Here is a 20776-nt window from a genome sequence, read left to right on the forward strand (position 1 = left end):
TGCTTTTTTGACATTAATATTTAAAAAGACAATTCATCCATCTCTTTTCCTAAAACTCTGTTCACTGCTTTTTGAATACCTCTCATGTAAATATCAGATGTAGAGAGCATAAAGCACTTTCCCTGAAGAAGAACACTGGTCTGATATTTTTGGTCACATAGAATATCCAAGGGTGACATAACAGCTGAATATAAGTGCTTAAATATAATACAACAATTTTAAAATACCACCCATAGGTAGTTTAAAACTGACCTACCCTTGAGAGAAACTATCAAGGGCCTGTGTGGAGAAGAAATATATGAAAATAATTAAATTGGAAAAATTACAATAAAAGGGAAGAGTGAGAGGAAGCATTAAAATTTTTTTGAATATAAAAAACATTTTTTGAATCTGTTTGTAGTCCCTTTGTCAAAAAGCTGATATAACTCTATACAAATACAAAGCATGTGTGTGCATATGAATAAAAATATGGGTCTATTTGCTTTCCATTTAGATTTATATCACAGGATCATCATCAAAATTGATAAAATGAAGAGAATAAAAAAGATACCATTTTTGTAGATATTACTCAGATCCTCTTTTCAAATCTGTTCAAGAGGCAATAAATAATGTAAAATGAATTATTATGCCTTCTAAATAAGAATATATTGTGAGTATAGACTCAAAATAGTTATGCTGTTTTAAAAAGTCAACAGCAGCAAAACTGCTGGTTCTGTTTAGAGTTAAAAATCATATCCAAGAAGATAAACTTTTTTTAACTGGGAAGAGAAAAACAATGGCAGATAATATCTTATTTATAGCATTATGACTTCTTTTAATGTACTGTAGGTTTATTTTCTTTTGGCTTTGTTCCATTTTAAGCAAGAAAATCAACAATAAAAGATTACAGATTGTTTCAGGACATGATGTTATTTTACTCTAAAATTTTGCACACATCTACAAAAAGCTAACTTTTTTTTAAGAATGAATATGGGAACCATAGCCACTGGATTTGCATATTAAAATCTGAGTCTCAGTGTCTACTCTGTCATCTTGGGTGAGTCTCTTTACCTCCATAGAACTTAGGGTTTCAGTACTCAGTGAGGGCTGTACACTAGTATATACTTTATTAGAGTTTCATGTACGCTGTTTTCTTCTTAAAATGTTAAACTTAGGGGGACCTGGGTGGCTCAGAGAGTTAAGCTTCTCTCAGCCTCTTAGGCTCAGAGAATGATCCTGGGCTCCCTGCTCAGTGGGGAGACTGCTTCTCTCTCTCTTTCTGCCACTCCCTCTGTTGTACTCTCTCTCTCCCTTTCTCAAACAAATAAAATCTTTAAAAAACTGTTAAGTTTAATTTATTTGGCTATATTTTTTATGTTAGTAAAATAAGAAAAAACTTTACTTTTGCCATGATTCATATTCAATTATCTTAATGTGAATAGACTAAATATACTTAAACAATCAGGCTCACTGACAACTTAGGTTATTACAATTTCTTTAATATTTTGGATATTATTCATAAAATTGAAATATTCTGTTTTCCTGAGTGTTTTAAATGCCAATCAACGTTAAGACCCTAACAAGGAAAATATTTCTGAGTATTTAAATCTTGTATATTACTCTAATAAAATAGTAAGCCTTAACTTCTCCTAAATATTTTCAAACTTTTAAAAATAAAAATTAGTAATTTAAAAACATTTTTGAATTAAATTGCTATGTTTTCTGTTGGTTATTTAATTACAAAGTCTGAGTGGGCAGAGGCCCCTCAGTGTTTTAAGTATACAAGCATTTTATACACACACAGAAACCATTCTAATTAGTATAGTCTTAATTCTAAAACTTAAATCCTAAACTTACCTCAAAGGTATGAATACTATGGGTTTTGTTTATGTCCTTGTCTCTAATTCATTCTAAAACTTCTCATATAGATAGACTTGTATCCTCTTATGATTTTTACCACACCAAATGAATTAAAACATTTTGGAGGGTAGAAGCTTGAGGATTAAATGTAGGTAGTAGAAACCAACTATATCTCAGGTGATTTTCTGCAAAATACTCACACAGACACACTGTAATTGTATCTACTCTAAGAACTGGAGACTTCAAGTTTAAACCCTTCAGATGGAGATGGATTTTTGCAGGTCCTATTTACCCTTAAATAGCTTCTTGTGATTCAATTTTGCACCCCCTGACACAGATTACAGCTACCTTTGTTCAGCAAACTCTTTACAGCTCAATTAATTCTATATCCATTTCATATTATTCTCAAGTGGCTAGACCACAACTCTTATAAATACTTCTCTGCCTTAGGGGTCACAACTCTGAAATCATGCTAATTATACACATTAGCACCTAACATAAAAACTGAAAGACTACAGAACACAGAAGTGCACCATCTTCAGAAATCCACCAACACACCTGGAACATGGTCAAACATTACTAAACTACTTAGTGTTTATCACTCAGGAAAATTTAAAATTCTGGGCCATTTCGTTTTGATCTTGTAAAGTCTAAAATATGATTAATGACATATTTAAAAACCAATCTAATTTTAAGCAGGAAAGGTTATTTATTTTGCCCTCTCACAATATACACAATAAAATGTGGCATTTTTGACATCTACATGAATGGCAACTGCAAATGAATGTTCTTGAATTTGGTATGAATAAATATGCAGTCACATCATAATTATATAGAGAATCAAATCAATTTAACATTTAATTTTCAAATGAACAATGGAACTTTTTGAGAAATAGAAATGCTATGAGTATAATTTTAAAGCAAAAAATATATATATGATAGTCATTTCTCTAACTTTCATGTGAAAAGCACCTGTTTATTAGCTAGGTCAGCTGAGTTTCTCTTAATTACTAATAATATAACACTTGGGGAAATCAGTGCAGTTTTATTATCATCATTAATGACAACATGTACATTAGCAAAACAAAATAATCATGCTGCAAAACAAAAATCCATATGGTAGCATGCATTGTGACAATAAAATTATGCTTTAAAATATCAATTTCTGGTTATATTTTTACCTCTAAATTGTTCTATGAGCCCAAAGAAATATATGATGTTCATTGGACAGACTTCTAACCAATATCTGTAACCTGATATGAAAATAACCCAAAGTCCACAGTATATTAAAGAAACCACTTAAGAAAATTATAGAGATTTTTCAAAAATGAAAAAGAAAAACTCTCCATATTTCTAACCTAAGTATATGGGTATCCGTGAAACTGCTTTACTCTTCTTCCCCTCAAGCCACCTCAAAGGCCAAAAATAGCATATATATCTTGTATTTTTTTTCATATCTTGTATTTTGGTATTGGTTCAAGTTCTAACCAACTCTGCACATATAAAACACATCAAGGTGAAAGTGAATCTAACAGATTTCCTATCTTTTTTTTCATTTCTTTGGTCTGATGCAGAAGTTTATAATTTTAAAGATTTGAAAGTCCAAAATTAACCACATACAGCATTCAAAGCCAAATCTATGCCATGGAACTCTTAGCATATTTTTAATAAGGATGTACACATTAGGGGTCTGCAATGTGCACAATAGGAAATTTGAAGATACTCCATACCATTTTTTTCCTTGTAAAAATTAAGTGATCATAATTGTTTCACTTATTAAATGCTCTATAACAAACCAACTCAAAAATTGGTGGTTAAAACAACATGTTCTTTCTCAAAATTCTGTGGGTTCACTAGTTCTTTGGACCTATGTAGTGTTACCTGAACTCACTGACACTGCAACTGGACTGGAAGATCCAAGAAAAGCTCTCTAAACCTTGGCACAGATTCTTAGCTGAGGAGCCTATGTTTCTCTCCGAAGCAGCCTCTCTCTTTGTGTAGTTCGTGTCTCATCACTTAGGGAGTCTGTTGACTACTCTTTCCAGCAGATACCGTGACTTTGTACACCAGTGTGCTCAGATACAAGTGGAAACTGTCTGGCTCTCAAGGCCTGAGACTTGGCACAGCTTCACTTCCACTTTTGGTCATAGTAAGTCACGAGTTCAAAGCAAATCAAGGGGAAGGAAACAGACCCCACTTCTTAGAAGGAGGCATAGCATATATATATATATACATCTTGATTATTCTCAAAGATTATCTGCCACAGTGAGAGTCTTACATGTCTGGGAAATGTTAATAAAATTTTAGCTTTGAATGAAAATATCACAACTTTTGTTATCCTTAAAACATAAAGGTTTAGGGAAATATTCTGGAATAATTTTCAGAAGATATATTATTTATTATTTCATTTTTCTATATTGTTATTTTATATACTTTATTAACTTCCCCTTTAAAAATTAGTAAACTTAGAGCTCCTGGGTGGCTCAGTGGGTTGGACATCTGACTCTTGATCTCAGCTTGGGTCTTGATCTCAGGGTTGTGAGTTTGGGCTTCACAAAAGAAAAAATTAAAAATTAGTAAACTGTTATTTTATTTTTTTCAAATGTTATAATTGACTACTGTGTGAAGAAATTAATATGTGGAACAAAGAACCGAATTTTAAAATTTGTAATATACAAAATAAGGTTTGCTTATTTGTCAAAGGAGAAGAAACTCTAGACAGGTGGCTCTTCTCTCCCTTGATATCCCATTTCATCTTGATTTCCTTATCTATCTAATGTCAAATATTTGAATAATGAAAGATTAAGTTTCTCACATTGTGGACAGGATGATTATTTCAACATATATATCAGCTGATGTTACTTCATTCTCAGTAGTTTTCAAAAGTTCCTCTATTTTCTTAGGAAGAATATCCAGAGTCTTCACATGAGCTACAGAACCTCTTGGTTAGTTTCTAGTCCTCTTCTCTAGTTTCCTCTGGCACCTGGACCTCTGATCTACCTTGACTTCAACTCACCACTTTTCTGTTTTTCACCCCTGCCAATGCCTTCTCTGTTCATGTCTTCCTTCTACACGAACATTCTCCCTCACATCCACCTAGTCAACAGCTAGTCAGCACTCTCCCATGGAAGTCTTTGCTGGCTTTTATTTGCTCATTTTAGGTTCCTACAGAACCATGTAGCTGCTCTTCTGAACAGTTTGTACAGATGACATATTATGTGATGATTTAATTCAAATAGATCTCTTTGAAATGATCTATGATTCAGGAGTACAAACCTTGTTCCTCTAAGCCATGATACTCCAAAGTCTTGGATAGGGTGAATAGATGATCCAGGGAGTTATTGACTGAATGAACCAATGAATGAAAGTGCAATGAATGAGGTGGCTGTTAGTGCACAGCAGACAAAGAAAAGTTGATCACAATCTATCCTCATTGCTCAATATGTACAAAGATAAAATATGTATCTCAATAAAACAAAACAAAAAAGTTACCTGAGCTATTGAGTGATATTAATCAGCACAACTGAAGTTAGTGAGCAAAAGGTCCAGGCAGAGAATTTCTTGTCAGCAAATTCAAAGTGGGAAGTATTGCTGTTACTCACCAATGTTTCTTATTTTCCTCTTTTCAAATATGTAAGCAATATCAGTTCTTCATTCCCCTGAGTGATTAGTGTCAGCCAATTAAATGTGAAAATGTGAATTCAAGTAATATATATCTCCTCTGAGTGGAAGCATTTAACTGCCACTGCAAGACCCTAGAATTCTCTCTTCTGTAATTGTGGAAGAACATGTTTATATGAAATTTAACAATGAACCTCTGACTGGAGGATAGTTTCCTTACAGATGCACACAGAGAAATCTTTGTGGAATCAAATTCCTAAGATTTAGGGACTGTGTCCCTTATATACTCTTGGTGGGATTGTATATTTGTGCAGTCACTATGGAAAACAATATAAGGAGGATTCCTCAAAAAATTAATAACAGGATTTCTATATGATCCAGCCATTCCACTTTTGAGTATGTATCTGAAGGAAGTTAAATCAACTGTCTTAAAGAGATATCTGTTTCCCAATATTCACTGTGGCATTATTTACAATAGCCAAGACATGGAAATAACCGGTGTCCATCAATGGGTTAATGTATAAAGAGGATGTGGTATGTGTATAAACACATAAACACACACTGGAATGTTTTCCAGCCATAAAAAAAGAAGGAAATTCTGCCATTTGTGACAACATTAGTGAACTCTGAGGGCATTGTAGTAAGTGAATTAATATAGAGAGGGAAAGACAAATACTGTATAATTTCACTTATGAAATTAAAAATCAAACTCTTAGAGAGCAGATGAGTGGTTCCAGGGCAGGGTATGAGGGTGAAGGTGAGGGATATGAGGGATGTGAGTTAGTCTAAAGGGACCAATTCTCAGTTATAAGATAAATAACTTCTGGGGATGTATTGTTCTGTATGGTGACTATAGTTAGCAATACTATATTGTTCATGTGAAATTTATCAAAATAGCAGATCTTAGAAGTTCTCACTATAAAAAAAGGAAAAAAATGTGATTGTGTGAGGTGTTGGATGTGTTCACTAACTTTATTATGGTAATCATTTTGCAAAATATACATATATCAAATTATTATGTTGTATTTCTTAAAATAACAAGTTATATGTCAATTATATCTAAATAAAGCTGGAAAACAAAAAAACAATATGTAAAAAGAGCACTCAGTTACAGGCATGCAATAATATTTGATTTTTCATTTGTTGTCTGTGCTGTTGCTGCTTAAAGTAGATTATATTGACATTTTCTGAATATAAGTCATTTAAGCAAGAACTCTTGTTTAAAATATAAGTCATTTAAGCAAGAGCTCTTATTTAAAAAAGAAAGAAAGAAAGAAAGGTTTAGAGGTTATTTTTCACTGTAGCATAATCTGATTTATAAATGTCATAATTCTAAACAGAAATAAAACATGTTTATTTGATGGTCTTCATCTCATTATTAAATATGCCATACAGATGAATATATTCAGTCTAAATCAAACAAAAATTTATTTCTAAAATACTATTTGGCAAAGCCAAATATCACATCTCATTATTTTCCTCCAAAATAAAATAGCATCATATATGACCATAATAAGTTATACTAAGTTAAATGAAGGTTAACACAAAACTAAGAGGCTCTTCTAAGCATCTGGGGAAGCAAATTATGTATCTCACATTCTTTGAGCTATCTGATAAAGAAATTATCACACACATCACATATATAGTCTGTCTCTCTTTAAATTTATAAATTGTTGCCAGATCCAGAGAGATTTACAATCACAGGTTTTACCCTCAAACCTGTTTCCTATTACCTATATGCACTTCTGAATTGTCCTAATAGGCCAAATCCTTGAAAGCCCACAACATAAATCAACTCCAAAGATAGGTCAAATATAATTTCAGGTTGTACAATAAATAACTACTTAAGTTTTCTGATTGCATTATCATGGACTAGATTACAGTGGTTGCCAAGGGTAAAGATATATTTAGGTTTAACATTAATTATTTTAATATGTCTTATTTTTTACACCATTAGATTTAGATGACACTAATAGCATATTTGGAATAAGCACAAATGTATTTAATTTAACGTTTCTCTAGTATATTTAGAATCTACATTCCTTAGAGGAAGCATTTGTTGAATACCCACCACATGGCAGACACTCTGGGAGGTGCTGGAACTATAGTTGAAAACATAGTCCCTCTCCTTAGTAAACTTCAAATTTATTCATTTAGACTTTATGACCTACTATACAATCCATGTTAAATACTGATTTAATTTAATAAGACTAAGAACAATAATTGTATATCAGTAGTTGTATATCACTTAGAGTTATAAAAACATATTTGGAAACATTAACTCTTTCAGTTTTTATGCAGTTTTTTGACTTTGTGGAAGCCAGGCTATTGAATAAACAAAGAGACTGAGGTTCAGTTAATATTTCACACATTTTACAAGGTTTCAGCCTGAAATACAATTATATTATAAATTTAGAAAAAAAGTTTGAAACGTGAAAAATAAGTGTGATCTTCTTGATGTAGGATGAACTTCTTGAGCAAAAAAAAAAAAAAAGTGCAATCCAAATGGAAAAATGGACACAAGATATGAGCCGACCTTCATAAAATTAGCAGATAAAAATCGTCCAGACACTTATGAAATATTCAGACCATATTATGGAAAAGGGTCTTTTAGAACAATATTGTAATATAGTTTCTGTGTTTGTTTTGTCAATACAATTGGAGAGTGCTCACAATGTACACGTGTACTATTTACAAGTGTGTGGCAATGGGAATTCAGCTGCCTGGAAATACAGATAGAATTGTCTTCCCAAAGGACAATTTAGTGATATACACACTATCATCTTCAAAATAATACATATTTAACTCTGAAATTTTAATATTCCAGATTTATTTTTAAAAATAATCATGTAAAATATTAAATATTAAAACATCTCTGTACAAGTATATAGGCACCATAACATTTTTCACAAGTAGTAAATAATTCTAAAAAAGCTAAATATATGATGATACATTATTGGTTTGAGAAAATTTATGGCACACCCACCTGGTGAATATCCCTCAGATTTGGGGGAATATTTATGATATTTGAAAATGCTCACAGTATGTTAATTAATAAGAACAAGTTATAAAACAGAAAATATAGATTCACTTCAATGCTGTATTTTACACACACACACACACACAAAGATGACCAAAAAGATGTCATATCTTAAGTGACACTATAATCAGCAATTTTTCTGCATTTTCCAAATTTTGTGTAATAGAGGTATATAATTTTCATAATCTAGAAAAAAGATTAAAGTGAAGTATATTTTGACCCAGTACTCCCACTATTGGGTATTTACCCAAAGAAAACAAAAACACTAACTTGAAAGATATATACACCCCTATTTTTATAGCAGTGTTATTTATAACTGCCAAGATAAAGAAGGAACCCAAGTGTCTGTCAATAATTGAATGGATAAAGATATCACACGCACACACACACACACACACACACACTTTAAAATATTACACAGCCTTAAAAAAAAGAGTCATATCTTTTTGTGATTTGTGACAGCATGGATAGACCAAGAGGGTATTATGCTAAGTGAAATAAGTCAGATAGGAAAGGCAAATGTCAAACGATTGCAGTTATATGTGGAATCTAAAAAACAAATGAACATAGAAGTAAACCACAAAACAGAGAATAATCTGGTGGTTGCGGTATGGGAGACAAGTAGAGGAATGTGTGAAATAGATAAAGGGGTTAAGAAGGATGAACTTCCAGTCATAAAACAAATTAGTCATAGAAATGAAAAGGACAGCTTAGAAAGTATAGTCAATAATATTGTAATGTCACTGTATGGTGACAGAGGTGACCATACTTAAGCAATGAGCACTGAGTAATATATGTAATTACTAAATCAATAGGTTGTATACCTGAAACCAATATAACATTGTATGTTAATTCTATTTTGATAAAACAAATAATTAAAAATAAATAAATAAATAATTTCTGACTTTTATTTTCTTCATTTGCTATATAGTATAATTTTTCAAAGTTACTTAAGAATTTGAGGTCATTTGCAAATCTTGATCAAATTTCATCATATCAAAAAGTCCATAAGTACTCTTTACTTGCTGAAAATGAATCACATTCAGGTAAAGGAAATAGGACATATGATTAGAAGATTATATGAACATTTATATGAGATGGTACTTTTTGCTAATCCACTCTTTTTTAGGCAGATTGTGAATATTTTGCATAACCTAGAATATATCACTATCTAATATTGGATAATAATTGGATAACTATTATTCCAAGCAAATACATACCCCTTTATTTTTTTTTAAGATTTTATTTATTTATTTATAGAGACACAGAGAGAAAGAAAGGCAGAGACACAGGCAGAGGGAGAAGCATGCTCCATGCAGGAAGCCAGATGTGGGACTCGATACCAGGTCTCCAGGATCATACCCCAGGTTGCATGCAGCGCTAAACCGCTGCCCCACCAGGGCTGCCCTACATATCCTAATTTAAATTTACTAATTTAAATTTAGTCCTTTTGGTATTTCTTACTGTACCACAGTATTTTTTTTTAATTATCTTGGAAATAGATAAATTAACTTCTAATGCTCATTTCTCAAGTAAGATATAAAATTAACAATGTTAGCTACCCAACTGGTAGAGATGAAGCTTAATTGAGCTCAACAATATATTTCAAAATTTTAACTTCACAATAGCAGAACTTTTCTCTTTCTTGTTCAGAGTTAAACACCCCTATGCCTGGAATGGCATCAATCACACAGTAAGTATTCAGGCAATATTTGTGGAACTAAGATATTAGTGAAAATCATTGTCTATTATGAATGAGCAAAGGATATACAAAGAGGAATTAGTCAAGGTCCAAGCCTTCAAGAACTTAGACTCTGGGACAGTTAATAAAACAAGCCAAAATATGACAAATTTCTGTGTTTAAAAAAAGCTAAAATACCCTTTAAAACTGTGTTTATAAGATAGCAGTAGTAATTAACTCTATGTATCACACTTTTCAATCATAAATAAAGATGAAATTAACAAATTTTGGTCTCTGACATGTTATTTAATAAAACTTTAAAATCACCTTTACTATTGCCTTATTAGTAGTACATTTTATTTGGCCATAATATTAATATTAGTAATTAATTATGTTAAATTATTCACCTAAATTAACCAGAATTTTTGTATAAACTGATGTAATTTCATGTACAAGTGGAAACATAAAAGAACTAAAATCCAGGAGCTAAAACTCTGAGAATGGAAAAAAATATTTTAGGACATCCAAAGATATATTTATGAATCTTAAAACTTCGGTGGCATAAAATTATTTGCTGTTGTTGTTGTTTCATGCTTCTTTGTGAAAAATGATCTTTATTAAGTAAAGAAGCCACTAATGGTAAAAGGAATTGTCGCAAGTATTGTGCAGATAATGGATGTGTGTGTTGTGTAAATGTATGAAAATTTCTATCTGGCTTTCTATGTTGAAATACACATGACAAAAAGGTGATTTTTCTTTTAAATTCCAGTCTCTATTTTTCTAGAATAAAGTTGTTTCTGTCACTGAATAATCATTCTGAACATCTTATGGCAAAAGATGGAAGCAGAGTGAAGTCAGCAAACAGAAAGCTTTCCACACCAAAGTGCCCTATATCTTGACAGGGAGATGTAGATAAAGTTCTCATTCTCCTGTCTACAAATTGCACAGATACAGTTTGCACAAAATATCAACTTAAAATAAACCAGCCATCTCTGAAAAATACATATATTTTAGCCACTATTGTAATTTTAAGAGAATCATTGAATATACACTTTTGTGTTAACATATAAATAGGAATGTCAGAATTAGCTTCTCTGTCAGTACCACAGATTCACAATTAAGCAGGTTTAAGAATTTGCTAACTAACATCAACCCAGAAAACATCTTCATGTCATACTTAAAAAAATTACCTCCTATCAACACTTGAGTAACTGTAACCTTTTCATCCCAACAAAACTTTAAGGACTTTCTTTAATTTACTCTTATATCAGCTGATAGAAAAGTAGCATCGTGTCTGATTTCTGACCTTCTCTTTCATTTATTGCTCTTTACTGATTGGAGGACTTTGACAGGTACTAGGGAGAAAAATTATGTTCTTTTGCTAAGAGCTCTATTCCAACAAATATATTCCTGATATTTACAAAGATACTACAAAAAACTCCTTACACAACCCCTTTATCATAAAAATGTAAGAGTAGCCAGATCAATTAAATTTTGGAGTAATGAACAAATAAAAGCATTGAAAATAAAATGTCCATGTTGGCCTCTTACATACAAGAGTGATGAATTACTAGGAACTTTACAAAATGTCTTAATTGAGTTTCTCCTTCCACCCTTAAAAGAACATGTATAAAAAGCTTTTTTAAAAAACCCATCCAAATTCTCACTTTTAACCAACAGAAATCATCTAAAAGAAGAATGATCTGCTTACCACTCAGCTTGACTGTGTTATTAGGAATTATTGCGCTGACAAACATTTTGAGTAATTTCCTGTACATTTTAAGAGTTTGTACTCCATTAAACATAAGGAATTAATATAGTTACCAATCCTAGAGAATATGTAAACAACATCAACTGGCCAGCTTTTCTAACTAAACCTAGAGTATTTCCTGGCATACTGTCTCATTGAATAAACTGTCCTTCTGGACTAAATCAAGCACTTTAGTAAATTAAATTAACGTTTGAGGAATTAATGGAGAAATAGAATTGACTTCACCCATTTCTTATATGCTAATGTGATAATATAGTGAATAAAAAATTATGGAACAGCATCTTTGACTTCTGTGAAAAATCTTATTTTAAACTGATAATTAACTTGTGCTTCAAAATTTTGGAATGAGTTATGCTTTGACCCTTAAAGCACTACTAAACTGACTGAAAATGCATCAGAGGAAATCTATGAAGTCATAAGACTACCAGAAGAAAATAAAGTACCAGCAAACCGGAAAGTTTGATCACTTCCTAAAAGATGGAAAGCAAATGAGGAAAACTACTGTTAACATGGTAGTATATGATTGCATGCAATATGATGCAGAAAGGTATCATTTTTACCATAGACATATAGAATGCTATATAAGAGATACTTTAAAAAATGCATAATTAAGTTTGTAAATGAAAAAGAATAATTGTCAGGGACCCAAAATAAAGAGGAAACTCAGGGTTAGATTGATGAGGACCCAAAATGAGGAGAAAACGCAATGCTAGTTAGAATAAACCAAGGAAAAGAGGACCTGTCATGAAACAGAGGACTTTAGAGGATTCTGCTTATCTAGTGGAAAGAAAGGGCCTTCCAGAGGTATGCTGAAAATCAAGTTTTATTCAAGCTAGGATAGTGCCTAATTTTTTTCTGTCTGCATGGTAAGGTAATTTTACGCCAAAAATTAACATAGAAACTAGTACAAAACAGAGAAATTATAGAGCAATGCTGTAGAAAAGAATCTTCAACTCTGATAATGACTGTCTCTCTTGGGAATCAATGTCTGCTGAAGGTGAATTTGTCATAAAAGGAGATTATAAACACCAAAAAGAATAAACCACCATGAGGGAGATTCAGCAGACACAAATAATGAATAATTTGTCCCTAGAAAACTATAACTAATTGAATAATAAAAAAATCAACTTTGAAATAAGATAATTTTTTAAATAAGCAATAGAAATTACAGAAATCAAAAAAAAATTCTGAAAAGAAAAATAAATTTATGAAATATAGGTGAAAGGAAATCATACAGAGTGAAACACAAAAAAAGATGTAAAAATATGTAAAATAAGACAAAGAAGAATAGAAGAAGGTTCAAATACCTAATGAGCATCTTAGAAAAAATAAAGATGCAAAAGGGATAAAAGTAAATATATAGTAGCTCAGAATTTTTCAAAGTTGAAGTTAGGCAGATTTAGGAGCTTGTAGAGGCCAGAATGGTATAAATTTAAAACAAATCCACACCTACACACATTGTAATGAACTCAAAGACATCACTGCAAAGAAAAATTTTTAAAGTCTACCAGAATGAAACAAAGACAAATATATCTTCAAAGATGTTATAGTTAGATTTTGAGCAGTCTTCTCATGAGCAAAATTATATTCCAGAAGAGCACTGAACAAAATATGCAAAAAATATTGAGAAAAAAATTATTAGTCACATGGAGTTTGTAACCAACTGTATTATTTTCTTAAAATGCGAGTAAGGTAAGTAATTTTTAGAAAGATAAACTATAAGAGAGTTTAAGATTGTTTCTAGAATGATCTTCAAATGGTCTTCAGTACTTAGAAAATAAATCCACAAGATGTATGTATGTAGTAAGAAGAAATGATTAATAAATAACAGAAAAATGTCATAAATCTAAAAAATTATTTTTTATATTTATTTATTATTATTATTTTAAAGATTTCCTTTATTTATTCATGACAGACAGAGAGAGAGAGGGGGCAGAGACACAGGCAGAGGGAGAAGCAGGCTCCCTGCAGGGAGCCCAATGCGGGACTTGATCCTGGGTCTCCAGGATCACGCCCTGGGCTGAAGGCGGCGCTAAACCGCTGAGCCACCCAGCCTGCCCCAATCTAAAAAATTATTGATAAAATATTAGGAGAAGTTTAAATACAAAGTGAAAAAAAAATAGAAACATGGACATTGGAAAAATGTCTTGGAGGAAATTTAAGCAAGCCATTGTCCAGTTTGTGAAAAGCAAGATATTTTATCTTTAGCTTTATTAGAAAGTATAAAGTTTTATTTTATGTTAAAATATTTCTGTTCACTAAAATGTAATAGAATATCTAATTTTAAGGTAGTAAATATTGGAAAAAAGGAATATAGAATGCTTAACAAATTCAATAAAAGAGAGCAAACAATAAATGCAATAAAATAAACTATTGAAAATATCTCTGGGAAGTGGGATTAGAAATACATGGAAAGTTATTAGTTTTTTGTTTTACTATTTTTCCGATAAGTCCACATCTTTTTGTTTCCAAATTCATACATTACTTTTTTAGGATATTAAAATTTTAATTTAAAAAATAGAAAAATAAAACTGTTAACAGGGAAAAAAATGCACAAGTATTTTGTGATGGTTTTCTTTGGTAAAAGTAATTATGGCTTATTCTTTTCTTCTGTTTTTCAGTATGTTGTTTTTATAGTCAGAAAATTAAATAAACAATTTTTTCTTGATCAGCTCTGATTGGTACATGCAGAACTATCATTTCTATTTTTAGGCTATGTGAATCTGAGGATCAGCATCTCCGAATCTTGTCACAAGATTCCCTGAGCTCCATTTTCATATCTAACTATAATTTACACCTCCAAATTAAATTCTCTACTAACTACCCATTATATTTGATTAGATGATGATTATAATTCTCATTTTTTCATTGTTTAATATTATTTTTTCCCAATTAATCCCAAGGCTCATAAGCAAAATATTTTAATAGTAACACTAATATAAAAATGATCAAGCAACTAATATAAAGTGTGCTTATTAATTTCAACTCTTTCTTCCAAGATACTTCTCACAAGTTAACCTATTTGTTCCTCTTGCTATTACTATTAAGTCAGTTCTACTATTATCCCCATTATGGATGGGAAATTGAGGTGTAGAGAGCCTAAGTTACTTGCTTAAGACCACAGAGCTATTTTGTGCCAAATGTAGAGAAAAGCAATAGCTGATGTGTGGCCCTTTATCACAAGAGGCCTGCCTCCAGAATCTTGGTGTTACTATATACACACTCAAGAGGATGGAACTTCTTTTACTAGTAAGATAATTTGTTTTGTACTTCACTAGATACATGACTCACTCATGGCTTCTTTAAAAAAAAAAATTCTCAAGGGCAACTCTGGTGGCTCAGTGGTTTGGCGCCACCTTCAGCCCAGGGCATGATCCTGGAGACCGGGATCAAGTCCCACATCAGGCTCCCTGCATGGAGCCTGCTTCTCCCTCTGCCTGCATCTCTGCCTCTGTCTCTCAATGTGTCTCTCATGAATAAATAAATAAAATCTTAAAAGAAAAAAAATCTCAATATCAGTAATTCCATTCATGTATTCATTTAATTCGAAGCTTGTTATGTATAAATTTTATACCTACTTTACTGTCATAAAATATTTGAGACTCTTGATTTTGATTCATGTTACTAGGACCCAAATTCACCCTAAATTTCCTCAAGATTCCTTGCAAGATAGTTAAGTAGGCCATAGATTTCATTATTAAAGACTGACAGGTGAGTGTTAAGAATAAAAATATATATATATATAATAATTATAATACATAATAGAATAATAAGAATGCCCAATGGCTCTGCTTTTTTCTCTTCCCTAGTATGCCCTGTATTATACCTCTATATCTTCATCACAAGTATTTAGTACTAGAATATATAGTACATATTCAATTATGACTAGAATAGCCCTTGTCAATATGAATAATGGGAATAATTTCGCTTTCTAATGAAATTTCTATTTAAAATAATTCTCCAAAACTGAAAGATGTTTATTTAAAAATATATTTTAATTCCTGTCTTGTTCTACAGAAACAACAAAAAGAAAGAAAAATAAGTAAAAAAACTTTGTCTTTAATAAAAATGTATGTGAATACAACCCCAAAACATAGATCTGAAAAACATTTCCATTGCTGCCAAATACCAAAAAAAAAAACAACAACAACAACAACAAAAAAAACATAAAACGAAAACAAAAACATGGACCTACATGAAGTGAGTAAGTGCAGGCATATAGGAAAGCTGACAAGAACTTTCTCCTTCATTTACTTTTAGGAGGATACAGATTGCTCCCAAGTCTGCTAGGTTATACTCCCTGCCCCAATACATGCACAGCTTCCCCGATTATCAACATCCCCATCACAGTGTACATGGATCTACAACTTGTTATTTTCAACAAAGCTACACTAATACATCACTATTACCCAAAATCCATAGTTCATACCAAGGTTATTCTATGGGTTTAGACAAATACATACTGACATGTAACTACCATGACACTATCACACAGGGTTGTTTCAGTGCCCTAAAAATCTTCTGTTTTCTCTATTCATCTTTCATGTATACATTTTTATGTATAAAAAGAAGAAAAAAGGGAAAAAAGCTAAGAGAAACACAGTTGAAAAATGAGATCAGCCACAGTTTTAACATAATGCTTAGGCAATTATTCTTATACAGATTAAATTTCTCTAAAACATAATCTTTCTGTGTATATTTTTAAAAAGAAGATCAAAGTGAATTGAAAAAGTTTAAAATCAAAATTAAATTTGGATAAAATGATAGATGTGGAAGACAGACAAATGAGATCCATCATGCTCATAACTGGTGATCCTAAAAAAAAAAAAAAGGAACAAGCGATATAATAACAATAAAAAATCAAATATGGAAAGTAACAACAACAAAATTGAATTAAAAATCTCAAATCAATGTAGTACACCATATTCAAGCAAAGTGGAAGAAAACTGGCTAATTCTAGGATATATTATGGCAAAAGAAACCCAACAAACAAACAACCCGAAGAATCATTTGGACACACATCAGAAAGCAGCAACTTTTATTTAAGGATGGAAATTTCAGACATATCTAGTAACCAATGGGCAGTAACATTCAGTATGGGAAGAGTCTCCAGTATTGTTTACAAATATTTACAGGCTTTTAAAGGGAAAGATATGTGTGGTTCAAAAAGATTAATGTGTCTTCCATGTATAAGGCAAAAGAAGAAAATGTTCTATGTAGGCACACAGAAAATATAGCATCTATGACTATCTCTTTGGTGAATGGGTACTGGTTAAGAGTGAAATCCAACAATCCAAGAAATAATTCAAAACTAAGAATATAGGAATGATGAATTGAATAGTAAGTAATTGGTAAGGACTAATGTTTTTCAAATTCCAAATAAGTCTGAGACTGTGTGAATTAAGCCAAAATGTAAATACTATAAATCCCAATAATGTAAAACTGATACTATAACTGAAGTTCAAGTGGCATATATAACACAGATAAACATAAAGTACATGTGTTAATGTCTGTAAGTATCATAACAAAGACTTACAAGAGATTGTTTAATATTTTAACATGCATCCTAAAAATGATGACTTCAAACTACTAATATTTTCTTAATTTTTGTTCCTAACTTGTGTTGTTTTTATGGACCTAATATCTCCTTTAGAAAAAAAAATACATGAAATTTAGCAATTTTTTCAGTTTCATATTAGCCTTTTTTCTATTTAATCCAAATCTAAAATAAATTCAATTCTTTTTTTAAAGAATAGGGTAAGATCATATTCTTTTAAAAGAATATCTTTCTATCTATCTATCTATCTATCTATCATCTATCTCTGATCACATTATCTAAATACTTATTTGCCAAAAACAAACAAAAATGTACATAAGAATTCTTCTGAAGTCTCTTCCTTTCATTTTCTTATTTGGATTTAGGCATAGGATATTTACAAATATGATGATTGTTTTTTTATAGGTGACAAGATTTCTTTTTTGAACTTTTATGTTTAGCTTAAGTTATTTTTAAGGAGTATAGCTTATGCTACTGCATTCTACTTATGATATTAAATACATAAGTGAAAAATAAATATCTCATAATCCTCCCCCTTCTACAAAAATAATCAAAAAGGTACAAACTTACTTTCATATTACTGAGTATTTTAATTTGTCAAAAACACAAAAGTACACAAACAACTTAATACACCTCACATTCTTTTCATGAGATAATTGATTTTTTTTGTCTAAGCTTAAACCAAATATATATTAATTCTCCAAATGACAATGTGAATTTGTTTTCATTAGGGAAAGTTACATGGAGAATACTAAACAAACTCTTCTAGCACTTCACTAGAGATGTTCAAAGGAAGTAATACAGTTTATAAATGACACACTTTTTGGCCAGGATGTGATAAGTTATGCATTTATATAACCTCATAGAAAGACTTCTAAAAATTGCAGATTTATATATTTGAAATCTCTAGATTGCATACCCATGATAGTGCTTTAAAAAAAATCACTGAAGCATCAAAGATGAAATGACTGTGTGTTCCTATTTGTTATACAAATCAGGTCAGTATTTTGTGTGTGCATGTTTTTTGTGTGTGAATTTTTGTAGGTTCACACATGTGTGTGGGGGGCTGGGGCATGGGAGAGTGTGCTTAAGTATCTTACCTTATAAAATACAATGCACATAAATTGATGAAACCTTCTACAACAATAAAGATAAACCCATCACAGGTAAATGAAGACTGTTCAAAACTAGAAATTCAATAGGCAACATATGGCTCTGTCTCATAAACATTTTTTAAAAAACGTTGCCACTGTAGGTAAGATTATGAATACCTCATATTCCAAATTGCTTCTGTGTAATTCTACTGTTCTCCCTATTTTCTTTCTCAGTATAACTTCTGTTTAGTCATTCTGTGAATATTTCTCAGAGGACATAGTCAGGATGCTGATTATTTAAACATAAGTAGTTTTCAACTGGAGAAGCAAGAACTATGAATTCCAATTTCTCCCCAAACCCCCAAAGTTGACAGTATTCCATTAACATAATGGGCTGTACGTAGCTAATCTCAGAGCTCGTATAAGTTTTGTTCCCAAGTCATCAACTTCTGAAACTTTTCATAAAGTATTACAGGTACCTAATACTGACAAGCTTAACTATTGTAAATGGAAACTCCAGAAGCTATTTTCTGGAAGCTGGCGGAGAAGCAAAATGCCAGACAAAATTTGGTGGGGTCATGTGACCTCCAGTCTTGCATTGCTCCCCTCACCAAATCCCTCCCCCAGGAAACTTTTTATAACCATTCCTTTAAATCATCCGACGGACACTGCAAATCCCACCCCTCTGCCCTTTGATGAAAAAAAATTAGCAATAACATTTTCTCATTTGCCGTTACAGAAAGGGCGTGAAGCCATCTGAAACTACCAGAATTAGCACTGTCATCCCGTCTTGCCCATTAGTTTTACTGCAGCAAAGACTAGTGAAACACTGAAAAATGTACCTGTAGTCTCTCTTTCCCTGGTTTGATCCTAAGCTCCCCAGAATACAGATTCAATACATTTTCTCTCACAAGGAATAAATGCATTTTAAGCATCAACATCATAGAAATATAGTATAAATAAAGCAGTGACTTCTCCCTCCAAACCCAGCTTTTACCTGTTATGCTAATACAAAGACATTGAAAGGAAGAAAAACTGCAGCTTGCCCAGCAAAATTCTCATTGCAGCAGACAGCACAATTTTGTACTTACAGATCTTACCAGGGAAATGTCTCGGGATCTTTACAATTTTTCTGCAGAACTCTGTTTCAAGCTCTCAGCCAGGCATGCTGTGCATCCAGGCAGAACCAAGCCGTATGGAATGTCTATGCAGCTGGGAGATAATGGGACTCTTTTTCCCAGCTGGGACTGCAAGCCTTTTATCCACTGAGTATTGCGTGGCTCTTCTCTGGTCTTAAGCATGAAATACGCTCCCCTCCTGCTGCATTCCTGACGGAACCTAGACAATTAGTTCTTGAGGCACATGTGCAAATCTCCCGTTTGGAATATTCAAGAGGAAAATTCTCCCTATATTGAAAAATCAGCTCTATCTTCACCATCCTTCACAGAATCAGAGAGAGCTGAGAGCAGCTGCCATTCCAGTGGCATGAAAGATTAAATTCATCCTCCCCTTTCTTTGACTGGAGATAGTCACTCCTGTTGGGTCATCAGAAAAATCTCTCTTATTGAAAACTGGGTCAGGCTAACTATTTATCAGGTTTCCGAAGTCATTTATTGTCTTCTGGTTTCACTGCATTGTCATTTGCAAGCAAAGATTAAGTCAGTTAAGGGTCTGCACTGATTAAGACTGTGTTCCAATGTAAGTCAGCTTTCTGAAGCATGCCAGTAACTCCCGCTACTAGTCAGGGCAAAGAGAAAAGGGAAATAAAATCAAAGGGTCTTATATGCACTGTCACTAAATCCTTTCTAAATCATATTTTTAAAATATGTGCGTGAGGATTCTGAAAAATGAGAAGTGTGTAAAGAAAGTGGAGTCAAGTCCAAAAGAGTATTCCTGCTTCCCTAGGTAACATATTTATAATCTCCAGAGGCCAAGAACAAGTGTTCATGTGCCTGAAAACAAGTCTGTAAGGGGAAGAATGCTGTTTGTGCCTCACACCCCACCCTCCAACTAAACTTTTAATATGTTTGGATCCTATCACTGGTTCAGAAGGGACTAATTTCTTACTGAAAAAACAAAACAAAACAACAAGCTAACAATAACAAAAAGCTAACAATAGGAGAAAAAGCTGTATATACACAGAGACATCAACACATACAAACATGGCTATAGC

The 20776-nt window shown here is 32.0% G+C and overlaps 1 protein-coding gene across 1 annotated transcript in view; it reads right to left on the reverse strand.

Moving 5' to 3' along the window:
- Positions 1-20401, reverse strand: part of CNTN6 (contactin 6) — a 275835-nt gene extending 255434 nt beyond the window's left edge. Inside the window, exon 1 of the mRNA XM_077858034.1 lies at positions 19704-20401. The gene's annotated coding sequence lies outside the window, so the exon portion shown is untranslated. The remainder of the gene's footprint in view (positions 1-19703) is intronic.
- Between the last annotated feature and the right edge of the window lie 375 nt (positions 20402-20776).

Source organism: Canis aureus, chromosome 19 (assembly GCF_053574225.1).
Source record: "Canis aureus isolate CA01 chromosome 19, VMU_Caureus_v.1.0, whole genome shotgun sequence".
In the NCBI taxonomy this organism is placed as follows: domain Eukaryota; kingdom Metazoa; phylum Chordata; class Mammalia; order Carnivora; family Canidae; genus Canis; species Canis aureus.